Genomic DNA, 25,732 nt, shown 5'->3' on the forward strand with positions numbered 1-25,732 from the left:
TGGTCAATGTGGTGTTTGTACTACCGTTTCTCAGTGACGCTATTTAATGATATTTCATTAACCTTTTTTTCCGTTGTGGTTGATAATTAACCGTCAACGTAAGTTGCTAAATGTTTTTTGTCTACGCTAGATTTAGTATATAGGAGAATTTTTCTGTAACAATGAGTACAATCAAAGGCAAATGAACTTGAAATGTCAGGGAGGGCCGTACTACGATAGCCTGCTCTTCATTTGTCAAAATATTACCTTTTTGTACGTAGTAAGTAATTGCTAATTGAAAACTATGCAAGAAAAAATTATAGATATCAAGCAGTGTGATTTTCTTCTATGTATTAAGCCGTTTGTATGAGATTATGGAACATTTTTCGTTGTCAACGCTATGGGATCTTATTATAAATTCATATTAGGCCTACCGTAGCATGCTCTTTTGAAGCCAGAACGTTTTTAATTTGTAATTTGAAAGTAAACAGACTATATATTTACTGTAATGCATATATAACGTCGAAAATATAGGCCTAAAGTAAGAATATAGTTTTGTTACGGGTGGGTCCACTTAAGCCTACCATGATCTTGTTGCAGCTTGGCCGGTAGCTAAAAGTAAATTATTATATTACGTAAATCGTAAAAATAACTACATATTATGGCATTTCAGACCAATATAAAGAACATTTTCCCCATAAAGAAAATCGATTTGACAAGTATTAAGAAAGATATCTGTCCCAATGAACTACATTCACCCCTAGATATATTTACAATTTGAAAATTGATGGTTTTCGAAATTTTATCGTCACAAAAATAGTTCTAAACTTCCCCAAATACACCAAAAAACATCTCTTATATAGTCCTTAAGTAAATTTTGTTACTTTTTCAATTTTACCTTCGGTCTTTTGGGTGTGTTCAGTGGGCGTAGCCCTCCTGGTAGATAAAGGCAAGACACGTTTGTTTAGTTGCGGAACCTTAAGTTAGGTTGTACCGTGTGTGTTTATTTCCCATGTGAAATATGATTAATCAGACATATCATCTTGTATTTCAGGAGCCTTTGTAATGGAAACTGGTTTTCCAGCAGTTATTATTATTATTATTATTTCTTGCTAAGCTACAACCCTAGTTGGAAAGCAGGTTGCTATAAGCCCAATTTTTTTCATCATTGTAATACAATACATAAAAAAATACACCAGGAGCACCTCATATTTTTTTGGAAGAATTATTCTTTAATTTTGCAATTTTACCATCTCGCTTAGGGTGACTACATGTTAGTGAGTATCTTAGTTTGCAGAGGCAATCTGAAGATATTGTTCACTTAGGCTACGGCAATCTCTATTATTACGGCAGTTTATTACCTGCTGAGAATCGCACCGATCCAAAGCTGCTAAAAGAGGGGTAACAAGTGGTTGCTAATTTGTGAAATGGAAGAATTTTAGATTGGTAAAAAAGGGTTGGGATATTCAAGGGCAGTTTACCATATCAAAAAGACATGTCCTAACTTAACCATTTTACCCCCAGGCGCTTTGGAAATTTCCAACCCTTAACCTCCAGGGGGTTATTTTTTTCCCAGCACATTTTGCAGTATATTTTTTTTAAATTGCTCTAACAGCCTTAATTTTTGTCAGAGAGAGGTCAGGTTGGTCTCATTCTCTTGGAAAATGCCTGAATTTTCTCAAAAAATTATCAAAAATATGAAAAAAAGAAATTTTATAGCATTTTTTTTGCAAGGACGTAACGGTACGTCCATGGGGGGTAAAGGGATGGGTTTTGTGAAACGTACCAGTACGTCCTTTTGGGGGTAAAAGGGTTAATGTTACCTGTGTTAATGTGCGATTACTGTCAGGCTAATGTCCTCTTCTAACGACCCAGTTACTTTTGCTAGGACTACAGTACAGTGATTACTAAGTACACCAGGCTTACTAGGTATATTTTCTGTCATATGGAAATTATTACATATAACTGTTTGTTCCATCAATTAACCTTCCAGTTTATTTATTTTCTCTGCTTTAGTTTTCCAAGAACTTAGATTATTTTCATCCCATTTTAGAGGTGCAGTTCATCCTTTGTTTCTGGTATGATCATGTACAATTCAGTTAAAGTTATTTGTGTTGTGTAAAGTACTGTGTGGTAACTATCGTAATGCAAGAGAAAATGTTATGATTAATCTTGCCTCTAAGTATCAGTTGGGAAGACAGGAGAGCTATATGGACTCTTGTTGCAAAGATTGATGTGTATGTCTTAAATAAGGTTTTCACCTTTTGTATACCATTCCTATTTTTAAGTATATTTAAAATTAATTTAAATCATGATTGTTCGTACATGTTTATAAACCTTTGTTCTATGGACGTGAGTCATGGTATGACAATGAAACAATCTCCAATAGATTTAGTAGATTGAGAACAAAGCCCCCAGAAGGATATTGAGTTAAATGGCAGGACAGGATTAGAAATGAGACTATAAGAGAGATTACTCAAGTGCCTTATATGGATGAGATCATGATGAGGGGTAGATGAAGATGGTTTGGGCATGCTCTTCGCACTCCCCAAGAGAGATTATTTCACCAAACGTTCAGCTGGGCTCCACAAGGCACTAGAAGAGTAGGAAGACCCAGGCCTACATGGCTGAGGACTATGAAGAAAGTAGGACATGATGAATGGAGAGGTATTGAATTAAAAGCTCAAGATAGAGACAACTGGCAAAATATAACCGAGGCCCTTTGCATCAATAGGCGTAGGAGGAGAGGATGATGATGATGATGATTTCTGCGTAGCTGAAACTTGACCATTAAAATTTATAACGAGGTGAAGGTAGTTACTGGTGTCGGGGAATTCCCCTCTTGAGTAGCCACTTTGATTTCAGCCACAGAAAAGTACACATGTGCACTCGGCTCTTATAAAAGCTTTCTTTTATTAATACTGTATTTCTTTTTTTTTTTTAGTGTATACTGTATATCTGTGATTGTGATAGGTTTATGTCTGGGAAGGTAGACTGCATTTTGTTTACCCATTTTGCAGGGGCCATGACTGTTTGCAGTCATCCCCCCTGTGAAGAGTCCAATGGTCGAAGTATGGGAGGAGGAGAAGGAAGAAGTTCAAGAGGGATTCTTTGGCTTCATGGTCTTTCCCAAAGCTAAAAATTTCCTTGGGATCTCTCTTGTCACCCTGTGGTGCTCAGACTTCTGCGCCTTTTTCTGCATCTCCTGCAGGGGAAAGACAGAAGGAAATATATGCCTACCCTTCCTCCAGTGAAAGTGAAGGGCCCTGCTCTTCTCCTTGTATTGAGCTGGCTGACAACCATTCCTCTAGGGACCAGGCCCTTTGCACATTATTATTATTATTATTATTATTATTATTATTATTATTATTATTATTATTATTATTATTGTTGTTATTATTACTAGCTAAGCTACAAGCTTAGCCAGAAGAGCATGATGTTATAAGCCTTAAAACTCCACTAGGGAAGAATAGCCTAGCGAGGAAAGGAAATATGGAAATAAATAAAGTATATGAGAATTAAAGAATAAAGAATATAAACTGTCTTAGCACAGTGTGGAAAGGGAATATGGAAATAAACTATATGAGAATTAACGAATAAAGAATGTAAAATATCTTTAGATCAGTAGCAACATTAGAATAGATCTGTATATAAATTATGAAGAGACTCATTCAGCCTTTTTCTATCTAAAAGCATTTGCTGTGAATTTAAACTAATGAAGTTACACCGATTCAACTGCTTGATCAGGAAGATCATTCCACAATCTGATCACAGCTGATATAAAACTTTTAGAATACTGTCATCAGGCATCAAATGTTCCTTCAATGGAAAAGTTCTTTTAGGCTGTAGCTACACCTAGATTCTCTAAACCTCTTGCAGAAGGAGCCCTTGACGTTAGAGTTGCTGTCCCATCTCGGCCCAAGGAAGATGCATTTGATCCGTAATCCTCGTCGTTTGTAGTGTCTTCATCCTCTGCTGCTGAGCCTTTGACTGCATCATGCTCCTTTTGAATTGAAAAAAGAGCAAATAAAATATTTTGAGAATTGTAACATTAAAACAAATATTTCTTATATAAACTATAAAAACTTAAACAAAAAAAGAGGAAGAGAAATTAGATAAATAGTGTGCCTGAGTGTACCCTTAAGCAAGAGAACTCTAACCCAAGACAGAGTAAAACCATGGTACAGAGGCTATGGCACTTCCGAAGACTAGAGAACAGTGGTTTGATTTTGGAGTGTCCTCCTAGAACAGCTACTGAGCATAGCTAGAGTCTCTTCTACCCATCCCAAGAGAAGAGTATCTTCTGAACAATTAGAGTGCAGTAGTTAACCCCTTGAGCGAAGAAGAATTGTTCGGTATTCTCAGTGTTGTCAGGTGTATGATGGCAGAGGAGAATCTGTAAAGAATAGGCCAGACTAATTGATGTATGTGTAGGCAAAGGGAAAGTGAACCATAACTAAAGTGAAGGATCCAATGTAGTTCTGTCTGGCCAGTCAAAAGACCCCATAACTCTCTAGAGATAGTATCATATCGAGTGGCTACTACTGTTAGAGAGTTATGGGGTCCCATGCGCAACATCTTCACATTTTTGTTCATCACAACATTTATGTTGTAAGTAGAAAGCAAGAGAAGTCTTATTCAGTAGGAAGGTTTTAGCACACGCCTTACCAGGAGGGAAGGTCTCCAGGGTCACAGTCCCCTGCTAAATCATTGTTCGTAGATGCGACAGTGGAGCATGCTCCACACTCCTAATATTCCAGCGTCAAAACTTCACTTTTCAATATTAATCTTACCCGATGATCATGTAGCTGTCAACTCCGTTGCCCGACAGAAATCTACGGTCGGGATACGCCAGCGATCGCTATCCAGGTGGGGGTGTACACAACAGCGCCATCTGTGAGTAGGTCCTCAAGTACTTCTTGTCAACAAGAACTCAATTTTTCCTCTGTCGTGCCGCCGGCAAGACCTACTTGGATACGCTGTTGATTCTGGAGTTGTTGTTCACGATTTGGTGATGTATTTGCTCTAGAGTTTAGCCTTCGCTATTCAGGAAGCTTTATCATTAGCTTAGCAAGCTTTTGGAATTAATTTGGATAATTGTTAACGAACTTTGCTAGATTTTGGAATTCCCCCTTGACTACTTCTAAATTCAAGATGTCTGACCAGTCTCAAGTCCCTAAATACAGGCAGTGTAGTGTTAGGACTTGTGCTAGGCGTCTTCCGAAGGCCTCTTTAGATCCTCACACCGTTTGTTTCAATTGTAGGGGTAAAACCTGTCAATTGGAAGATCGATGTGGGGAATGTGCTGGGCTTTCGGAATTCGATTTTAACGAATTCCTCAAAAATGCACGTAGGTTAGAGAAGGAGAGAATCAGGAGGAGTTCTTCTCGCTCTGTGGATTTTTCCTCTCCCCATGCCCCTCAACCTTTTCCTTCCCCTGTGGTGGTGACTCCCGAACCTGCTACTAGTGCTCAGCCATCCATGGCGGATATGTTGCGTGCCATTCAGGCTCTTGGTGACCGAGTGGAGTCATTGGCTAATGACCGTAATCAGCTCTTGGCAGATGTCAGAGAGCTGAAAGCGAAAAGTGCAGTGGGAAGTGTTAGTGCTAGTGATGTGAAAAGTGTCAGTGTCAGTGTTGCGCATGAGGGTACATCTGTGCGTGCCAGTCGTCCTCCCAGTCCGGGACCTCTTGCAAGCTCCCAAGCCCAGGGGAGAAGCAATGTCGAAGGACCAAAGGGTTCGGCAGGCCTTGATCGGCGCACGGATGTATCCTCAGTGGTTGCGGACGTATCTGTTCAAGATCGTCCCATCCACAAACAGACGAATGAGCCCTTACATTCCTCGTCTGTGGAAGAAGTTTCCAGGAGGAAACGATGGACCAAGGTCTCACGACCGCTCAAACGTAAGGTCCCTTCCGAGCGAGTCCAACGGCCCAGGTGTAGCCACTGGGTCAGTTCGGACTCGCTGCAGTCATCTGATGACTGCACACCTCCCAAGAGAGGTAGAGTGGTTCCACAACAGGCCTCTGCTCCGTCTGTTGTTGCTCCAACCACGGTAGACCCTAAGTGGTCCATGCTGCAGACTATGCAGTCTCAGCTTGCGGCATTCATGCAGGAGTATCATGCTGAGAAGGTTAACACTGCACCTGTTAACCTACAACCCGCCGAGGTTGTGTGCTCAGCAGATACTGCGGCTGCCTGCTCCCACACTCCACCTGTGAGAGCTCCACCACCGATGCGCAGTCCTCCCTGCCAGACGCGTGTTCTTGCTGCTGTAGAGCTGCCGGGTTCCAGCACTATGCAGCTTTCTCCGCAACCCATGCGGCATGCGCCGCATACCATACAGCATGCTCCGCAACCCACCGCAGCCCCACCCACGCACCAGCACTCTGCCTTTGTTGTTGCCAGCTCGCAGACAGACCAGCAGCGGCATGATGTTGGATCCGCAGCTACGCATGCACCCGTTCTGCCGGATTCAGCCGTTCAGCTTTCTGCTCTACCTTTGCCACTTCCTACTCAGCTTTCGGATGATGGAGTATCGGATGACGAAGCTGCACACTTGGATGAGCCACACTCTGACTTTGAAGGGCCCAAGTCTACGCCTCCCTCCTTAGACTTTCGTAAAGTCCTTGCCTTGTTCAGGGACTTGTATCCTGAGCAGTTTGTGTCTGCAACCCCTCGCTCTCCTCCCTCCGAGTTTGCTCTGGGCATGCAGTCTGCTGCGCCTGCTTTCACCAAGCTTGTTCTCGCACGATCTTCTAAGAGAGCTTTGAGGGTTATGGGAGAGTGGTTGCATTCCAAGAAGCAACTGGGAAAGACTGCATTCATCTTTCCGCCTACCAAGCTTGCTTCCAAGTCGAGCGTCTGGTATGCCACGGGAGAGGAACCCGGCTTGGGAGTTCCTGCCTCTGCCCAGGGCGACTTCTCAAGTCTGGTTGACTCTCCCCGCAGGTTGGCTATGAGACGATCGAAGATCTGCTGGTCCTTTTCCGATATGGATCATCTGTTGAAGGGAGTCTTTCGTGCCTTCGAGATCTTCAACTTCCTCGATTGGTGTTTGGGAGCCTTAAGCAGGAAGACTTCCCCTTCAGATAGGGACTCTGCCATGCTGATCATGTCCAGCATGGACAAAGCCATCCGGGATGGGTCTGGTGAACTTGCGGCTTCGTACGTGTCGGGAGTGCTCAAGAAGAGAGAACATCTTTGCTCCTTCTTATCGGCTGGTATCACTCCTTGCCAGAAGTCAGAGTTGTTGTTTGCTCCTCTCTCCAAGTGTCTGTTTCCGGAGGAGCTGATTAAGGGGATGGCTGCCTCTCTTATCCAGAAGGATACCCATGATCTGATGGCATCCTCTGCACGTAAGGCTAAAACCTTACCTTCCGTGCCTAGACCCTTCCGCCCTGCAGCAGTGGACACTCCTGCAACTCGGTTCATCCCGCCCTTTCGTGGCAGAACCTCCAGCAGAGGAGGTACCCGTGCCGACAGTCACCGTGGCAAATCCAAGAAGGGTTCCAAGTCCGCAAAAGGCAAGTTCTGACTTTCTTCCTCTCCAGACAGCAGTGGGAGCCAGACTCAAGACCTTCTGGCAAGCTTGGGAGAGCAGAGGTGCAGACGCTCAGTCTGTGAAGTGGCTAAGGGAGGGATACAGAATTCCGTTCTGCCGCAGTCCCCCTCTAGCTACATCTCCCATCAATCTCTCTCCCAACTACAAGGAGAAGGACAAGAGGCTAGCGTTGCAACAAGAGGTGTCGCTCTTGCTACAAAAGGAAGCGGTAGTCATAGTCCGGGACCATCAATCCCCGGGCTTCTACAACCGTCTCTTCCTGGTAGCGAAGAAGACAGGAGGTTGGAGACCGGTGCTGGACGTCAGTGCTCTCAATGCTTTTGTCACCAAGCAGACGTTCACGATGGAGACGACGAAGTCGGTCCTAGCAGCGGTCAGGCAGGAGGACTGGATGGTCTCGTTAGACCTGAAAGACGCGCACTTTCACGTCCCCATCCATCCAGACTCCCAACCTTTCCTAAGGTTCGTCTTTGGAAAGGTTGTGTACCAGTTCCAAGCCCTGTGCTTTGGCCTAAGCACGGCACCTCTTGTGTTTACCAGACTGATGAGGAATATTGCGAAATTCCTTCACTTGGCAGACATCAGAGCCTCCCTCTATTTAGACGACTGGCTTTTAAGAGCTCCAACAAGTCGTCGCTGTCTGGAGAATCTGAGATGGACTATGGATCTGACCAAGGAACTGGGCCTCCTGGTCAATATAGAGAAGTCCCAGCTCGTCCCATCCCAGACCATTGTCTATCTGGGTATGGAGATTCAGAGTCGAGCTTTTCGGGCTTTTCCGTCGGCCCCAAGGATCAATCAAGCCCTAGAATGCATCCAGAGCATGCTGAGAAGGAACCGATGTTCAGTCAGGCAGTGGATGAGTCTAACAGGGACACTTTCATCGCTGGCCCTGTTCATCGAGTTAGGGAGACTCCACCTCCGCCCCCTTCAGTATCATCTAGCTGCTCACTGGATAAAGGACATGACGCTAGAGACGGTCTCAGTTCCTGTTTCCGAAGAGATGAGGTCTACTCTAACGTGGTGGAAGAACAGCATTCTTCTCAAGGAAGGTCTACCATTGGCTGTTCAGACCCCCGACCACCGTCTCTTCTCGGACGCATCGGACACGGGCTGGGGTGCGACACTGGACGGACAGGAATGCTCGGGCACTTGGAATCAGGAGCAAAGGACACTTCACATCAATTGCAAGGAGTTGTTGGCGGTTCATCTGGCCTTGATAAACTTCAAGTCCCTCCAGCTAAACAAGGTGGTGGAGGTGAACTCCGACAACACCACAGCCTTGGCTTACATCTCCAAGCAGGGAGGGACTCATTCGAGGAAGTTGTTCGAGATCGCAAGGGACCTCCTCATTTGGTCAAAAGATCGAAAGCTTTCGCTGGTAACGAGGTTCATTCAGGGTGATATGAATGTCATGGCAGATCGCCTCAGCCGGAAGGGTCAGGTCATCCCCACAGAGTGGACCCTTCACAAGAATGTTTGCAGCAGACTATGGGCCCTGTGGGGTCAGCCAACCATAGATCTATTCGCTACCTCGATGACCAAGAGGCTCCCGATGTATTGTTCTCCGATTCCAGACCCAGCAGCAGTTCACGTGGATGCCTTTCTGCTGGATTGGTCCCATCTCGACCTGTATGCGTTACCGCCGTTCAAGATTGTCAACAGGGTACTTCAGAAGTTCGCCTCTCACAAAGGGACACGGCTGACGTTGGTTGCTCCCCTCTGGCCCGCGAGAGAATGGTTCACCGAGGTACTGCAATGGCTAGTCGACGTTCCCAGGACTCTTCCTCTAAGAGTGGACCTTCTGCGTCAACCTCACGTAAAGAAGGTACACCCAAACCTCCACGCTCTTCGTCTGACTGCCTTCAGACTATCGAAAGACTCTCAAGAGCTAGAGGCTTTTCGAAGGAGGCAGCCAGAGCGATTGCCAGAGCAAGGAGGACATCCACTCTCAGAGTCTATCAGTCTAAATGGGAAGTCTTCCGAAGCTGGTGCAAGGCCAATGCAGTTTCCCTCAACCAGTACCACTGTAACCCAGATTGCTGACTTCCTGTTACATCTAAGGAACGTAAGATCCCTATCAGCTCCTACGATCAAGGGTTACAGAAGTATGTTGGCAGCGGTATTCCGCCACAGAGGCTTGGATCTTTCCACCAACAAAGATCTACAGGACCTCCTTAGGTCTTTTGAGACCTCAAAGGAACGTCGGTTGTCCACTCCAGGCTGGAATCTAGACGTGGTTTTAAGGTTCCTAATGTCATCAAGATTTGAACCGCTCCAATCAGCCTCTTTTCAGGACCTCACATTAAAAACTCTTTTCCTCGTGTGCTTAGAAACAGCTAAAAGAGTGAGTGAGATCCACGCCTTCAGCAGGAACATAGGTTTTACATCTGAAACGGCTACATGTTCCTTGCAGCTCGATTTTTTGGCTAAAAACGAGCTTCCTTCCCGTCCTTGGCCTAAGTCGTTCGAGATCCCAAGCCTGTCCAACTTGGTGGGGAACGAACTAGAGAGAGTACTTTGCCCAGTTAGAGCTCTTAGGTACTATTTAAGAAGGTCAAAGCCATTACGAGGACAATCAGAAGCTTTATGGTGTGCTATCAAGAAGCCTTCTCTACCGATGTCTAAGAACGCAGTTTCTTACTACATCAGGCTTCTGATTAGAGAAGCACATTCTCATCTGAAGGAAGAAGACCTTGCTTTGCTGAAGGTAAGGACACATGAAGTGAGAGCTGTTGCTACTTCAGTGGCCTTCAAACAGAACCGTTCTCTGCAGTGTTATGGATGCAACCTATTGGAGAAGCAAGTCAGTGTTCGCATCATTCTATCTCAAAGATGTCCAGTCTCTTTACGAGAACTGCTACACCCTGGGACCATTCGAAGCAGCGAGTGCAGTAGTAGGTGAGGGCTCAGCCACTACATTCCCATAATCCCATAACCTTTTTAACCTTTCTCTTGAATACTTTTTATTGTTGTTCTTTTGGTTGTACGGTAGGCTAAGAAGCCTTCCGCATCCTGGTTGATTTGGCGGGTGGTCAAATTCTTTCTTGAGAAGCGCCTAGGTTAGAGGTTGTGATGAGGTCCTTTAGTATGGGTTGCAGCCCTTTATACTTCAGCACCTAGGAGTCGTTCAGCATCCTAAGAGGACCGCTAGGCTCAGTAAGGAAGACGTACTTAAAAAAGGCAGAGTAATAGTTCAAGTCGACTTCCTTACCATGTACTTATTTATTTTATGTTTGTTATTTTGAATAACTGATAAAATGAAATACGGGATACTTAGCTTCTTTGTTAACATGTATGCTGGTCTCCACCCACCACCCTGGGTGTGAATCAGCTACATGATCATCGGGTAAGATTAATATTGAAAAATGTTATTTTCATTAGTAAAATAAATTTTTGAATATACTTACCCGATGATCATGAATTAAAGAACCCGCCCTTCCTCCCCATAGAGAACCAGTGGACCGAGGAGAAAATTGAGTTCTTGTTGACAAGAAGTACTTGAGTACCTACTCACAGATGGCGCTGTTGTGTACACCCCCACCTGGATAGCGATCGCTGGCGTATCCCGACCGTAGATTTCTGTCGGGCAACGGAGTTGACAGCTACATGATCATCGGGTAAGTATATTCAAAAATTTATTTTACTAATGAAAATAACATGTTCTAAGCTTTGATGTGATAAGTTTTCACGCGATTGATCCATGAGAGATCATTCTTTTGCGAGAACTCCACGTAGCTATGCTCATTGACAGATATTGTTGGTGGATTGTTCTTAAGTGGAGTACTCGATCAATTGTGAGGCTAGGAATTCAGAGAGGCATTCCTATCCTCTTTAATTCTGGTAGATCCAGAGAATGGAAACAACCTCTCCAATGTTGCAGCAATTAGATTCCCCATCCCTCCCTTCAACGGGCTTGCTCAGAAATCAAGGAGAAAAGGAAAGAATCCCGGTCAGATGACACTGCAATTCTTTATTATTATTTCTAGCTAAGTTAAAACTCTAGTTGGAGAAGCAGAATGCTACAAGCCCAAGGGCTTCATCCGTTCAAATAGCCCAAGGAGGAAAGTAAATAAAGGAAACAGATAGAATAGTGTACCTGAGTGTACCCTCAAGCAAGAGAACTAAAACCCAAGACAGTGGAAGACTTATCTGAATTATGAAAAATCTTGAGTAACATGCATGAAGAAGTGAATGATGGTGCCAGAGATTAATATCCAGATCAGGAATAAGAAATTTAATAGATTGAAAGTTTCTATCCAACAATAACCAGAAGAGGGTGGAAAGAAGATAACTACAAAACAAGAGAGAAATAGAAGCAAACAAAGAGATTGGTAGCGATTGCAAAGGGGGAATTCAGGAGAGAGTGGTATATGATGAGAACACTGGAAGGAAAAAAGATACTCTACAGAATTGCAGAAGTGAGAAGACGTGCAGGATCTAGGAGAGGTATGAATTATTAAAGGTGAAAATGGAACTATAATTGAAGAAGAAAAAGTCAAGAGAACATCGAAACATCTTTTTACAACTATTCAATACTGAGAATGAGTGTAGATGATTGGAAAATGTTTTTCCAGTTGAAGGACCAGTAGCAAACATCGGAGATGGTAAAGTAGGGAAATGCTATAAAGAAAAGAAAAAATACAGTAAATAAATCTGTCTGGAAATCAGAGGTAGCAATAGATATTATTTAAGGCATTAAAGAGTGGGTGCATATACTTCAGTATTGGAAAATATCTGGTATGTAGAGGAAATATTTACCAAGGGACTGGGAGGATAGTTGGACGATTAAGTGTATAAACAAGGCAACATGCTAAATTGTGGGAACTATAGAGGAATAAAGCCTTTTGACTATTAAGATTCTTGAATGAACAGTAGAAGGATGAGACAGTTGATATATACGCATAGAAGCAGTTAAGGGTTATGAAAAGAAAGCTATTTTTATAGTGAGACAAGTCCAAGAGAAACACCTACACGCTTACTTTCAGGTCCCGATTCATCTGCCATCCAGGAAATTTCTGCGATTAGTATTAGATTCTCTGTTCAGCCTCTCAACACCTCCTCAGGTTTTTATAGGGATCTTCGAACTGGTATTGGTTTGTTCCCATGGCTGTGCGATTCATCTACTGAGATACCTTGACGACTTGCTCGTCCTCACAGAATCACTGGAAGCCATTCTAGTCCACCGAGGCAGGCTTTTAGTTTTGTGGGGATCTGCGGATCCTGATGAATCTAGAGATGTATGTCCTGTCACCTACTCAAAGCCTCGTCTGTCTGGGGATGGAAATCGACTCATTTCAAAGGAAGGTGTTTCCTTTTGGAGGACGGGATTTTTTGCTTTCAACAGGCTGTGCTTCCCTTCCCTCATTGCACCCTCCATTCAGCTCTTCATTGGCAGAGACTCTTAGGACATCTGGCTTCCCTAGAGCCTGGTCCCCAGAGGAACACTTCACATGAGCAACTTGCAATGGTACCTGAAGTCATCTTGGTCCCAATATCGGGACGATCATCAGTCGCGGATCCATATGGGAGAGAACTCCATGGATGACCTCCGTTAGTGGCTAAGCTGAGTCGTGTGAACCTCAGAAGAGGTTGTCCTCTCGAGTCGTTTGCTCCAGACTTCAAGCTGTTCACAGACCATTGAACAAGGGATAGGGAGCTCGTCTGGAGCACCATTTGGCGTCAGGAACTTGGTCAGACATAGAAAGTCAGTTGCACATCAATATCTTAGACCTAAAAGTGACTTGATTACTAATACAACAGTTTTGTCCTCTTTCTCCAAGGTCACTGGTATTGATAAGTGACAATACCACTGTAATGTCCTACATCTGTAAATGGAGGGAACAATTTCTCTTTGCCTGTGTCAGTTTGCAGTGAGAATCTTGTAGTGAACATAGGCCAACTCAATCTCGCTTCCAGCCTGCTTCATCCGAGGCAGGGAACATTGTAGCAGATCAGTTGGGCAGAAAGTCTCAGATCATAAGTGACATATGGTCTTTGAGTCCTCAGATAGCGACACAAATGATAATTGTTCCGTAACCGAAATACAAACCACGCTATTTACATAGGGTTTACTTTCTAGCTGAAGTGACGAGCCATTAGATTTTAACGAGGGTTAGACTACCCCCGCGCTAGTTAGCACGGGGGTAGGGGAGGGGTAGCTAGCTACCCCTCCCCCCTCCATACACCGGTGAGCTGCCTCACTTCACTTTTGGCTCGGACGATGTACAGACGTTTCTGTCCCGTCCTCGCATATTGACAGCCTTAATTTGTTTGCTTTTTCTTCCAGTGTGTGTTTGTTTGAAGTTGGCCTCTACCTTTGCTTTCCACCATGCGGAAATGCCCTGGACTTCCCGATCGCCCCTGTGGAACTTTTATGTCGGCGATCGAGACAGACCCTCACACCCTTTGCCCGCAGTGTCGAGGTCAACGGTGTAGTAGTGATAATCTGTGTATGGAATGTCGGGAGTGGCCTACCTCCCAGTGGGAGAGGCTTGCGCGGTGGCGTAAGAAGAGTTCTAAGAGAGACCGTTCTTCCCCCCAGAGGAAGGAAGGCTCCAAGGACTCTTCTTCCGTTGCTCGAACCTCCCACTCGTTCGGTCTCTCGTGAGAGGCCGCCGAGTGGTAGCGTAGGCCCTTCTTTTGTTTCCCAAACTCGGTGTGTGGGAGAGGGCGTTGCCTCCCATAGCGAGGCAGCTCCCCCTCCTCCTCCGGGGGAGGATATTATTGATTTTGTAGATTACGACCAAACTGTGTCTAATGATGATCTTTTCCAGTTTTGGGCTTCCTTGGGGCTTAAGGGCTCGCCCTCCAAGGAAGCCCTGTTTGATCTGATCCAGTTGGGGGCAGCTGTCCAACAGTCGCCGGTAATACCAGAGGTAGATCCCCTGGCTATTGACGACGTCCGACGGGTCGGGTCAAACCCCTGCTGCTACTCTTGCTGTTGCTGCTGAAGGCCCAGGTTCCCCCTCCGAACATCCTTCGAGGGGGAAGCTGGGTCCAACGGTCTCTCCTGCGAGTGTTGCTCCCCCTCGGGGGAGTGCACTAACAGAGACTCCTCTTCGGAGGACCGACGATGCTGATACCCTGCCATGAGGTCGTCTTCGCCGTAAGGCTCGCCCTCCTCTTCGTCGCCGAGGCCTTCCTTCTCCTTATAAGGGAGTCATCCTCGTCGTCCCCTGTGAAGGACTCTTCTCGTCGGGAGCAGACCGTAGCAGTAACTCCTCTGGACCTCTCTGCTGATCGTTCGCGATCTCCTGTGCCTGCCAGATCTTCCTTGCCTACGCAAGCACCGGTCCCTTCGGGGTAGAAGGACCTCTCTCACAATGTGGGTGAGGCCCTTCCGCGCCAGGTTTCACCTGCTCGCCCTTCAGTAGCGCGCAAGCGCCACCGCTCTCCTGATCGCCAGCGCCCTCCTGCTCGTCAGCCCTCTCCTGCTCGCCAGCGCTCTCCTGCCGTAGAGTCTCCTGATTCTCCTCGCCAGCGCCCTCCTGATCGCCAGCGCTCTCCTGCCGTAGAGTCTCCTGATTCTCCTCGCCAGCGTCCTCCTGATCGCCAGCGCTCTCCTGTTCGCCAGCGCTCTCCTGTTCGCCAGCGCTCACCTGCTCGCCAGCGCTCTCCTGCTTGTCAGCGTCCTGCGCGCAAGCGCTCTACGGCAGATGAGTCGTCAGACTCTTCTCGCCAGCGCTCTCCTGATCGCCAGCGCTCTCCTGATCGCCAGCGCTCTCCTGATCGCCAGCGCTCTCCTGATCGCCAGCGCTCTCCTGATCGCCAGCGCTCTCCTGATCGCCAGCGCTCTCCTGATCGCCAGCGCTCTCCTGACCGCCAGCGCTCTCCTGACCGCCAGCGCTCTCCTGACCGCCAGCGCTCTCCTGATCGCCAGTGCTCTCCTGATCGCCAACGCGCCCCTGTTCGCCAGCGCTCTCCTGCTCGTCAGGGCTCTCCTGCTCGCCAGCTTTCACCTGCTCGCCAGCGCTCTCCTGCTCAGCGCTCGCCTACGCGCACTTCAGCCCCTGCTGCGCGTCCTGCGCGTCAACAGTCTCCTGAGCGCCGTCAACCTCCAGCGCATCAGCGCATTACGGCACGCCCAGTTCCTGATGTGCGCCCAGCGCGCCAACGTTCGCCCGTGTGCCCACGATCTTCGGATCTGGGCGCAGGCAAGGACATTGTTCCTTTGCCTCGTTAGCGTTCCCCTACCCGTCGACCACCGCCTACGCTCCAGTCTCCAGCGCGCACTAAAGTGCATGCGCGCCCACGAGCCAGCTACTGAGCCCGCCCACGAGACTTCACCTTCGAAATCTTCAGCCACGGCGCGCCATCCTATGCGCCAGTGATCTCCTACACGCCCGCGCGATCCTTCGCCTGCGCGCGAACGCTCACCAACGCGCCCACGCTTATGATCACCACAGGGCTCCGACTCGCCCACGCGCCAACTCACCTGGTTGGGTCGGTCGCCAACGTGTTCCATGTGTCATCGATCACCAACGCGCCGTCGCTTGCCAACGCGCCATCGTTCGCCAGCACGCCATCGCTCGCCAACGTGCTTGATCTCACCTAGGCTACATCGTTCGCCTACACGCCATCGTTCTCCTGATCGCCAGCGATCACCCTCGCCTGCGTGCCCACGCGCCAAGTCGCCAGCGTGCTCACACGCGCCTGCGCCCTCATCTCCGCGTGCCCACGCGCCTGCGCGCGACCCAGCACCCACGTGCGACTCCGCGATTCTGCCACCGCGCGAACGCCAGCGCGACCCAGCGATCCTACCATTGCGCGAGCACCAGCGCGATTCCCGCCGGGTTTCGCAGCGTGCCCAGCCTTGCGAGGCACCGGGGCCGCGTACGTCCAGATCGTCCTCGCGATCACCATCGCGGAAGCGCCGAGCACGCGCCCAGGAGCAGGAAGAGTCATCGGAGAGGTCCGGACAACATTCTTCTTCCCTTTCTTCTTTTCAGGCAGGCCCTGTAGTATCCACTCCGAAGGATCAACCGATCCCCTTCCCTCCAGCGGGGGTCGCTGACACTGCCTCAGTCAGCCGCCAGCCTTGGTTCGCTTCCCTGATGAAAGCGGTGGTGCAGGCTATGAAGCCAGCCCTCGCTGATCTGGGACTGAAACCAAAGGCTCCCTCGCCCCACTGAAGAGAAGGAGAGGAGTGGATTTCGCGGTGACTTCTCCCAGCTGGCTCCCAAGAATTCCGTCGGGAAGGCCCCTTCCCCCTCGTAGACGTTTTCTCCTTTTCCTGTGGACGAACCTTTCCCGTCCTCGGGAGAATCCAGCGAGGTGAGACACTCTCCCACGGCACCAATGGGAGGAACCCCACCTCAAGGAAGAGAAACTTCTCGCGTAGGAGGGAACTTCCAGACCACTTTGCTGGAGTCCTGTATCCCTCCCAGGAGGGAGCCGAAGGACTCCAAGACGTTACCCAAATCATCGTCGAGGTTTCGTCCAGAGCCAGCCCTTCCCCAGGAGAACGTCCGCGTGTCCCCCCATGAAGAGCCAATGGGGACAGGAGACTTAGCTGCCAGTCCACAAGGAGGAGAGCAGCGCGAATCGGAGCACGCCTTCTGGCAGGTCCTTGGACTAATGAGGCAACTCAATAGTTTCAAGGATCCCGAGACCGCCCCTCGCGAAGGCAAGGATACGGTCCTGGACCAGGTTTATGGCATTCAGAAGCCCCCCAAGACCAGTGCAGCCCTGCCTTGGTCCCAAGGGGTGAAGAGCGCCAGGGACAAGGTCAAGGGCCAGCTTTCAGAGCTTGCCTCCTCCAGCCGGTCTTCTGCCGGGAACAAGCTCCTCCTACCTCCTCGCGTGCAGCAGAGGAGGTACTTCGAGATCATGGAGGAGCTTTGTTTAGCTCTTCCCCTGCACCACTCCGTGGAAGAGCTCACCAGGGGTCTCTCTGTAGAGAAACTCAACGCCCGGCAGGTGACATTCACAGCGTCGGAGGTCCTGAGCCAGGAGAAGGTCGCGAAGTGTGCCATGCAGGCCACTTCATGGCTGGATGTCTGGCTAGGATCTCTGGGCATCCTATTGTGCTCTGAGGACTTGTCCAAGGAGTGCAATAGGAAGGCCCTGGAGACCTTCCTCCGCTCGGGAACGCGCTCTATCGAGTTTTTAGCCTACCAGGTCACTAACCTGTGGGCTAACTTGATTCTCAAGCGCCGTGACACGGTGACCGAGAGGTTCCACCCGAAGGTCCCCGCTATGGATGTCAGCAAGCTCAGACACTCCTTCATCCTTGGAGGAAGCCTGTTTGAGCCCAAGGACGTAGAACGGACAGCTGAGAAGTGGAGGAAGACGAGTCAAGATTTGCTCCTCCAGAAGGCTCTTACATCTCGGCCCTACAAGCCTCCAGCTCCTCAACAACAACAACAGCCTCGCAGGGCACCGAAGCAGGCTCAGGCAGCTAAGATCAAGGTGTCTAAACCGCAGCCCTTTCCTGTCAAAGACAAGAAGGGCGCAAAGTCCTCCAGGGGAGGCAAAAATCCTAGAAGGAGCGGCCGAGGCCACAAGCGCTAGGATTGGCAAACCCCCTGCGTGTCCACCTGTGGGGGGATGCCTACGAAGTTGCGTGCTCAGGTGGCAGCAACTCGGGGCCGATTCCTGGACGACCTCTGTGGTCGGACAAGGATATCGCGTCCTGTTCATTTCATCTCAACCTCCCCTAACAGCGAATCCAGTGTCGTTGAGCTCCTATGCCACGGGATCGGCAAAGGGGCTAGCCCTTCGGGCAGAAGTCGAGACCATGCTCAAGAAGGATGCTCTCCAGGAGGTCGTGGATGGCTCCCCAGGCTTCTTCAGTTGACTCTTTCTTGTAAAGAAGGCGTCTGGAGGCTGGAGACCAGTCGTCGACCTCTCAGCCCTGAACAAGTTTGTCAAACAAACTTCGTTCAGCATGGAGACAGTAGACACGGTCAGACTTGCAGTGAGCCCGCAAGACTTCATGTGCACACTGGATCTGAAGGACGCGTACTTCCAGATCCCAATCCATCCGTCTTCCAGGAAGTACCTACGTTTCAGCCTAGACAACAAGATCTACCAGTTCAAGGTGCTGTGTTTCAGTCTCTCCACAGCACCTCAGGTGTTCACCAAAGTGTTCACACTGATATCTTCGTGGGCGCACAGGAACGGCATCCGTCTCCTTCGTTATCTGGACGACTGGCTGATCCTGGCAGACTCGGAGTCGACCCTTCTTCGACACTGAGACAGGCTTCTGGGAATTTGCCAAGATCTAGGGATCATGGTAAATCTCGAGAAGTCCTCTCTGCTCCCAACACAACGACTGGTATATCTAGGCATGATATTAGACACCGATCTCCACAGAGCCTTTCCATCAGATGACAGGATAGCAAGGCTGAGGAGGGTTGCAAAGCCTTGCCTCAGTCGAGAAGATCTTCCAGCCCAATCGTGTTTACGTCTTTTAGGTCACTTAGCCTCCTTGGCGCGTCTAGTTCCCAACGGCCGCCTCAGGATGAGATCCCTGCAGTGGCGGCTCAAGTCCCGATGGGATCAAGGCATCGATTCCCCGGACTTCCTGGTCTCGATAGGACCTGCGGAACGGACGGACCTGCAGTGGTGGCTGACCGACGACAACCTTCGAAAGGGAGTGGATCTTCTCGTCCTTCCCCCGGATTTGATGCTGTTTTTGGACGCGTCAAAAGAAGGGTGGGGGGCCCACGTTCTGAACCAGAGGGCCTCAGGCCTATGGTCAGAATCAGAAAAGTACCTCCACATCAACCTGCTAGAGCTGAAGGCCGTTTCCCTGACCCTTCAACAGTTCCAACAGACCCTGGCGGGCCACTTTGTGGTGGTGATGAGCGACAACAGCACAGTAATGGCTTATATCAACAAGCAGGGAGGTACCTTTTCACAACAGCTATCCCATCTTGCAGTAGAGATACCATGGACCGAAGTCCACTCGATACATCTATCAGCTTGCTTCATTCCTGGGAAGAGGAATGTGCTCGCCGACAATCTGAGCAGAGCTTCGCAGGTAGTGAGTACCGAGTGGTCTTTGGATCCTCAGGTAGCCAACAAAGTCCTGACTTTGTGGGGTTCCCCGACAGTGGACTTGTTCGCGACAGCCTTGAATTTCAAGCTGCCGCTGTACTGCTCCCCAGTCCCGGACCCCAAGGCACTCTGGCAAGACGCCTTCCAACAACGGTGGGACAACATCGACGTCTACGCCTTCCCACCGTTCTGTCTGATGAGAAGGGTGCTCAACAGGACCAGACTATCGGTCAACCTGTCGATGACCTTAATAGCTCCGCTATGGCATCATGCAGAGTGGTTTCCGGACTTTCTGCAGCTCCTGACGCAATCCCCGAGAGAGCTTCCCCCACGACACGAGCTACTCAGACAACCACATTGCAACTTCTTCCACAAAGCCGTAGCATCGCTTCGGCTTCATGCCTGGAGACTATCCAGCGTCTCCTCACTGAGAGAGGCTTTTCGCAACAAGTTGCTGAAAGGATGTCTCGACACCTGCGAAAGTCATCCGCAGGGATCTACCAGGCGAAGTGGAGAGTCTTCTGTGGTTGGTGTCGTGAGAGGGGTATCTCTCCCCTCGATGCCTCTATTCCAGCAATAGCGGAGTTCCTCGTTTATGTGCGGGAGGAAATGCGCCTTTCGGTCTCGGCGGTGAAAGGCTATCGCTCAGCCTTAAGCCTTGCCTTCAGGCTGAAAGGAATAGACATTTCTTCCTCGCTGGAACTTCCCATACTCATACGAAGCTACGAGCTTACCTGCCCTCAGTCGGAAGTGAGACCGCCTCCATGGAATGTGGTTCGGGTCCTTAGGGCTCTGAAGAGACCTCCGTTCGAACCATTACGCTAGGCCTCTGACCAACACCTGACTTGGAAGACGGTATTCCTGCTCGCTCTGGCTTCGGCCAAGCGAGTCAATGAACTTCATGGTCTCTCATACGACATCGCCCATTCAAGGGGATTGGGGGAGGTAACGTTCAAGTTCGTCCCTGAGTTTGTTGCCAAGACTCGGAACCCTGGAGTTCCGGACCCACGGTTCGACTCCTTCAGGGTTGTGAGTCTCCGCTCCGTAACAGATGACCCAGATCACCTGCTACTCTGCCCAGTAAGAAGTCTGAGACGTTATCTGAAGAGAACAGCTGCAGTCCGTCCCCGCATGCAAGCCCTGTTTGTGAGCACGGGTAGGACGAAGAGGAGGGTCACCAAGAACACCATCTCAGCCTGGATTCGACGGACCATCCATCATGCCTTGAATCCAGACCCTCCTCCGTCACGTCGCCCTAAGGCACATGATGTCAGGGGCATCGCCACGTCCCTTGTCTTCAAGAGAAACTTCTCTGTGACGCAGGTTCTACAAGCTGGAGTCTGGAAGCGTCAGACGACCTTCACAGCCCACTACCTGCAGGACGTGACCCACAGGAGCCTCGATACTTTTGGTATCGGCCCTGTGGTGGCTGCACAACAGCTGGTCTAACCTCAGGCTCCTTAATGGACAGGTAGCAGAAGGTTGAGGGCACTGTTACCCGGTTTTAGTCTGCGTGAATGAAAGAGTATGTCTGGCCCTTACTTCTTTCTTCATCCTCCCCTCTCTTGGGGAATGCAGCATCCTGGGTCTCTGCATAGCTGACCTCAAACCTCTGCAGGTAAACCATGCTTCCTTGTGTTCCTAGTATTAAGTACAATACTGTCGCGTCCCCCATACCCTGACGAGGTGGTATGGGGACGTCCTAGCCTAGAATTCCATATAAAGGACTTCAGGTCAACTTCCTAGGACGAGTCACACTTCATCTCTCCACACACAACTTATGTAGGCCGCTCGTTTCTTGCGTAGCAATAAACTTGTGAGGTGCAGGGACTCCTTTTTTTTTTTTTTTTTTTTTTTTTTTTTTTTTTTTTTTTTTTTTTTTTTTTCGAAGTGCTGCGCACTCGGATTCTGAGTCCCCGGGTAAGCCAAAGCCAGTAAGGCTGGGGACTTTCCACCCTTCCTAAGGGTAAGTCACCCTTTGTAAATAGCGTGGTTTGTATTTCGGTTACGGAACAAATGACAAATTCAAAGATAATTTGTATTTTTCCTAACCATACAAACCTTAGCTATTTACACATATTTGCCTGCCAGCCCTGTCCCCCAGGACAAGTCCTACCTCTAAGTGAAGTGAGGCAGCTCACCAGTGTGTGGAGGGGGGAGGGGTAGCTAGCCCTCCCCTACCCCCGTGCTAACTAGCGCGGTGGTAGTTTAACCCTCGTTAAAATCTAATGGCTCGTCACTTCAGCTACGCAGAAAGTAAACCCTATGTAAATAGCTAAGGTTTGTATGGTAAGGAAAAATACAAATTATCTTCGAATTTGTCATCTTTGTGTGGGTTCCCCGACCGTAGACCTGTTGACAACTTCTCTGAACGCAATGCTCCCAGTTTACTGCTCGTTGGTGTCAGATCCTGCAGCAGCTTTTGAGGACACTTTCCGGCACCCCTGGTTTTCAATCCTAGGTTCAGTTCCTTCCAGATTTTGAGTCTTTGGGAGGTAACTAATGATCCTGAGCAACTGTTTTTGTGTCCTGAAGAACAGTAGCATGAGCCTCCATTTTAAGCTTTGTAAGACAAACTGGTTCAAGTGGGACAAGTCTATGATGGGCCTCCAACCTCCGGTCAGCTTCACTACTAAGAAGAGATTGCTGAGGAAGCCTGGAAGTCATCTAAGAGAACTACAGCTCCTTCGGCCAACATCTTGGCCACTTCCTCTTGTGAGATTAGGTCCTTTGCAGATCCTTTCAAGTAAAACGGTCGGACTGTTAGAGTCTGAGTCAAAGGGTGGACAGTGTATGAATGGGACACGGTACCCCGAACGCAGAACTTTCATGGTCCATGAGTGGGCCCCGAAGAACTGCCACCTGCGCCAATGGCTTTGTAGGCATCACCATGCCAGTGGTAAACTGGGCAATTTGCCCTCCATATGGCCATGACTCCTTCAGCTGGAGGAGTGTCCTCTATGGTGAAAGGTGGGATAAGGATCTTGTCTCCAAAGCTGTTGGAAGTCCGTAGGTGAAAGAAAGTGCTTTTGCTGATTAGCCTGTTTAAAGGGTGAATTCTCTTGTGGTTGTTGAGAAGTGGGCATCCTTAGTGCTGCAGCTCTCCTTAGGGAAATATGATCTCTTTTCTCAGTAGCGGCGGCCATGTCTGAACTAGGAAAAAGAGAGGGGGAGTCCATCAGGTTGAAATTCCTCTCAGAGAGTAGCTTAGGAGACAACTGTTAAGTGGATCGTGCTAAGACTGCTTCGCATCTTTTAAGGATGTAGTTGCGCCAAAGGGAAGCTGTCTGATGAAGCATGAACTCCAGTTTTTTGGCTCCAGATTTCGGCAGATCTTCAGACTGCTTCAGAATGTCTTATTTACGCAAGTCATCCATGACTGCGAGGCGAGTCACTGCTCCTCACCAGTGATCCAGCTAGGAACAGGCCTGAACAGTGGTCATAGCTGCCACCTCTATGTTTTGCATCTCGGGTCCAGAGAAGATGGGTGGGAGATTAGTTAGTTTATCTCTTGGGACCAGGTTGGCAACATTAGTGTCGATAGGGAATGGGCTCGGTTGAATGCCTGATTGGATATAAAATTTTCTCTGGTGCGAAAGTGCCAAGGGAGGCAACTTTAAGGATCTGCTCGCTTTGAGTGAGTTCTCCGAAGCTGAGATTTACATATTAAATAAGTCCAGTGTGTCACGAGTTTGATTCGAGAGCTCCACATCAAAGCTAGGTACTGTATAGTACTTGGAGATTTGGACAATAACAAATGCCTATTGGTAATTTGCACGCGATGCAGCTCATCTAGGCCATCCAAGTGACGGATTATGCTCCTGATCCTGATAAATTTGGTTCCATGTTGGGGCTCACCAGAACTTAACCTTTCCTCGAACGTCTTTCCGCTCCGTAAATGATGTTCTGCGAGTGGTGAGAAGAGGAGATGTTGAAAGAATTTGAGGAGTCATGGTCACTCCAAGCATACTTAACTGTAAGTGTTTCTACATCTATAGTCAATTTCTTTTAGCGATGCAGATTTGCACCAACTCGCAGTGGTGCCTTTTTAGCTCGGAAAAGTTTCCTGATCGCCGATTGGTTGGATGAGATAATTCTAACCAATCAGCGATCAGGAAACTTTTCCAAGCTAAAAGGGCACCGCTGCCAGTCGGTGCAAATCTGCCTCGATAAAAGAAATGGACTATAGTAGTCGGTAAGGGAGTAACACGGAGGCCTTTCCCAGAACTTGACCTGTGCGGCGATATGATCTTTCTGAGGAAGGCCATATATGGTGCCTCCTACGATGACTGTCTACAACGATTAGTCACTGGAACATCATTTGCTGCTGATGGGGCGACTATCCAAGGAAAAAAGGGGGTAAAGGCTCTGGCACCCTTTTCCTATCCTGAACCTGAAAAGTAGACATACTTTAAATCAATAGTTTTTGTTGTTCTGAAGAACCTGTAAAATCTGAAGTATTATGAAAAATAAGCAAATTATAGAATGAGGTAGTTGAGGTTACGGGTCGAGGCTACCAGATAGTAAGCCGAAGCTGATGAAGGAACAAAACCACTAGGGAGTCCCACTTGTTTATGAACTAGGTCAGTGATAGTGCAATCAGAACATGCATTATTGTGTGATATGGTATGATAGCCATTATGCGGAGGAATACAGAAGTATCATGCGTTGAAATGGCTGTTTTCAGTGATGTCAGCATGCGTAGTAATAGTGACATGTATAGGTTTGTTAACCTGAGTATGAGGTCGGGCTGTGGGATGTATAACTAACACTCTTTGAGTTAAAGAATGCGTAGTTGTTACCATAGGCTTACGAGCATTTTGCTTGGAAGGGGAAGAAACAACAGTTCTTGAACAACTCTGTTTAGCCAAAGTTGTGGTTGTGGGCTGATGCAGTCCGACCAACGTCAACATAAGAAGATTAGGGAGTTCTGGAACAAGTCCTGAGAACTCGTAAGAAGAGGGCGGGGCTGAGGACCCCTAGGGGTACTAAGCAAGCCTGCCTTTGAACAGTTGAAGGAAATGGATACTCCAACAGGACTGCCTCTATAGGGGGGGAGATGGCAGTCTTGAATCTAGGGTGTGCCATACGTGTATGGGAATGAAGGGAGACTTTCGACGCTTGAACAGGAGGTACTTCAAAGAGCAAAAAGTCATCTTGCAGAAAATGCCGTAAAGGGCTCCCCACTCAGTACACCAGTGGGAGGTGAGGAAGATCTATGCATATCAGAATAATTGTGAACCAAGGATTCTGGGAATGGATCGGGCTCAGAGAGTGCAGTGGCTGTAGCCAAGGGATCCATCTCTAGCAGCAACTCGTGATATCTTTGTACATGGTTAAGTGATAATATATTCACAAAATTAGAATCATCAATAGTTAATTCATGGTCATAGTCCTCCGTAACTAGAGCTTCACAGGGCTCAAGAAACGAAGGAACAGGATGAGGGATATCAGTCGCCTCCGACAGAAAAGAGCCTACGCTTTTTACTGTAACCAGAAGAAGATGAGGAAGGGGAACGATCCCTCTTAGCTTGTTTCGTGCAATAGGAACGATATGTCTCCCATCGAGAGGACAGCCACTCCCTACAATACTCGCATGGAGATTCCATAGAACATTGTTTGCCACGGCATGAAGGGCAAAGAGAATGTAGGTCAACTTCGACCCAACTCATGAAAGTACTATAATGGAGATCATCACAGCCTGGCATGTCCTCATGATATAGAAAAAGCACAAAGCACTATAAGAGTAATCCGGTGTGGATAGGTGAAGTCGTAATCGTCGAGTGGAGAGGGAAGACCTCTTAATGGGATGGCCACCAGGAAAGAAGGGGAGCTTGTATCAGAGCAGCATGTAATGCTGCCCAGCAGTGGAGTTGCCAGGTAACCCACTACGGATAAAACTGGACCATGTCTTTTGGTTTTTGTCTGGTCGGAGAAAATGACACACGGATTAACCATTTAAATGACTCGGTAGTTGTATCCAATTAGGAATAAGTAGGTTATCATAGAGTAAGTGAGCATGTGTATACAATGGTGACAAATCTTGTATGCAGCTACTGAGGGGGTTTCCTCTGCCTCGTATTGAAGTGGTTAAGTCTGAACTTTAGAAGTTCCAATTCAAGTTTGTTCTTACACAAATAGAAACTCTTGTCCTTTAATAGGAGTATGCTGTCAGTGAAGG

At 48.2% G+C, this 25,732-nt stretch overlaps 1 protein-coding gene across 2 annotated transcripts in view; it reads left to right on the top strand.

Moving 5' to 3' along the window:
* The window catches only part of LOC137641389 (uncharacterized), a 211,212-nt gene that overhangs the window by 85,056 nt on the left and 100,424 nt on the right, over positions 1–25,732 (top strand). The window contains exon 1 of one of the 2 annotated variants that reach the window (XM_068373906.1): positions 8–98. The exons of the other annotated variant lie outside the window; for it this stretch is intronic. The gene's annotated coding sequence lies outside the window, so the exon portion shown is untranslated. Of the gene's footprint in view, positions 1–7; positions 99–25,732 lie in introns of those variants that run through there. 2 annotated transcript variants of the gene reach the window in all.

This window comes from Palaemon carinicauda, chromosome 5 (assembly GCF_036898095.1).
Source record: "Palaemon carinicauda isolate YSFRI2023 chromosome 5, ASM3689809v2, whole genome shotgun sequence".
Lineage (NCBI taxonomy): Eukaryota > Metazoa > Arthropoda > Malacostraca > Decapoda > Palaemonidae > Palaemon > Palaemon carinicauda.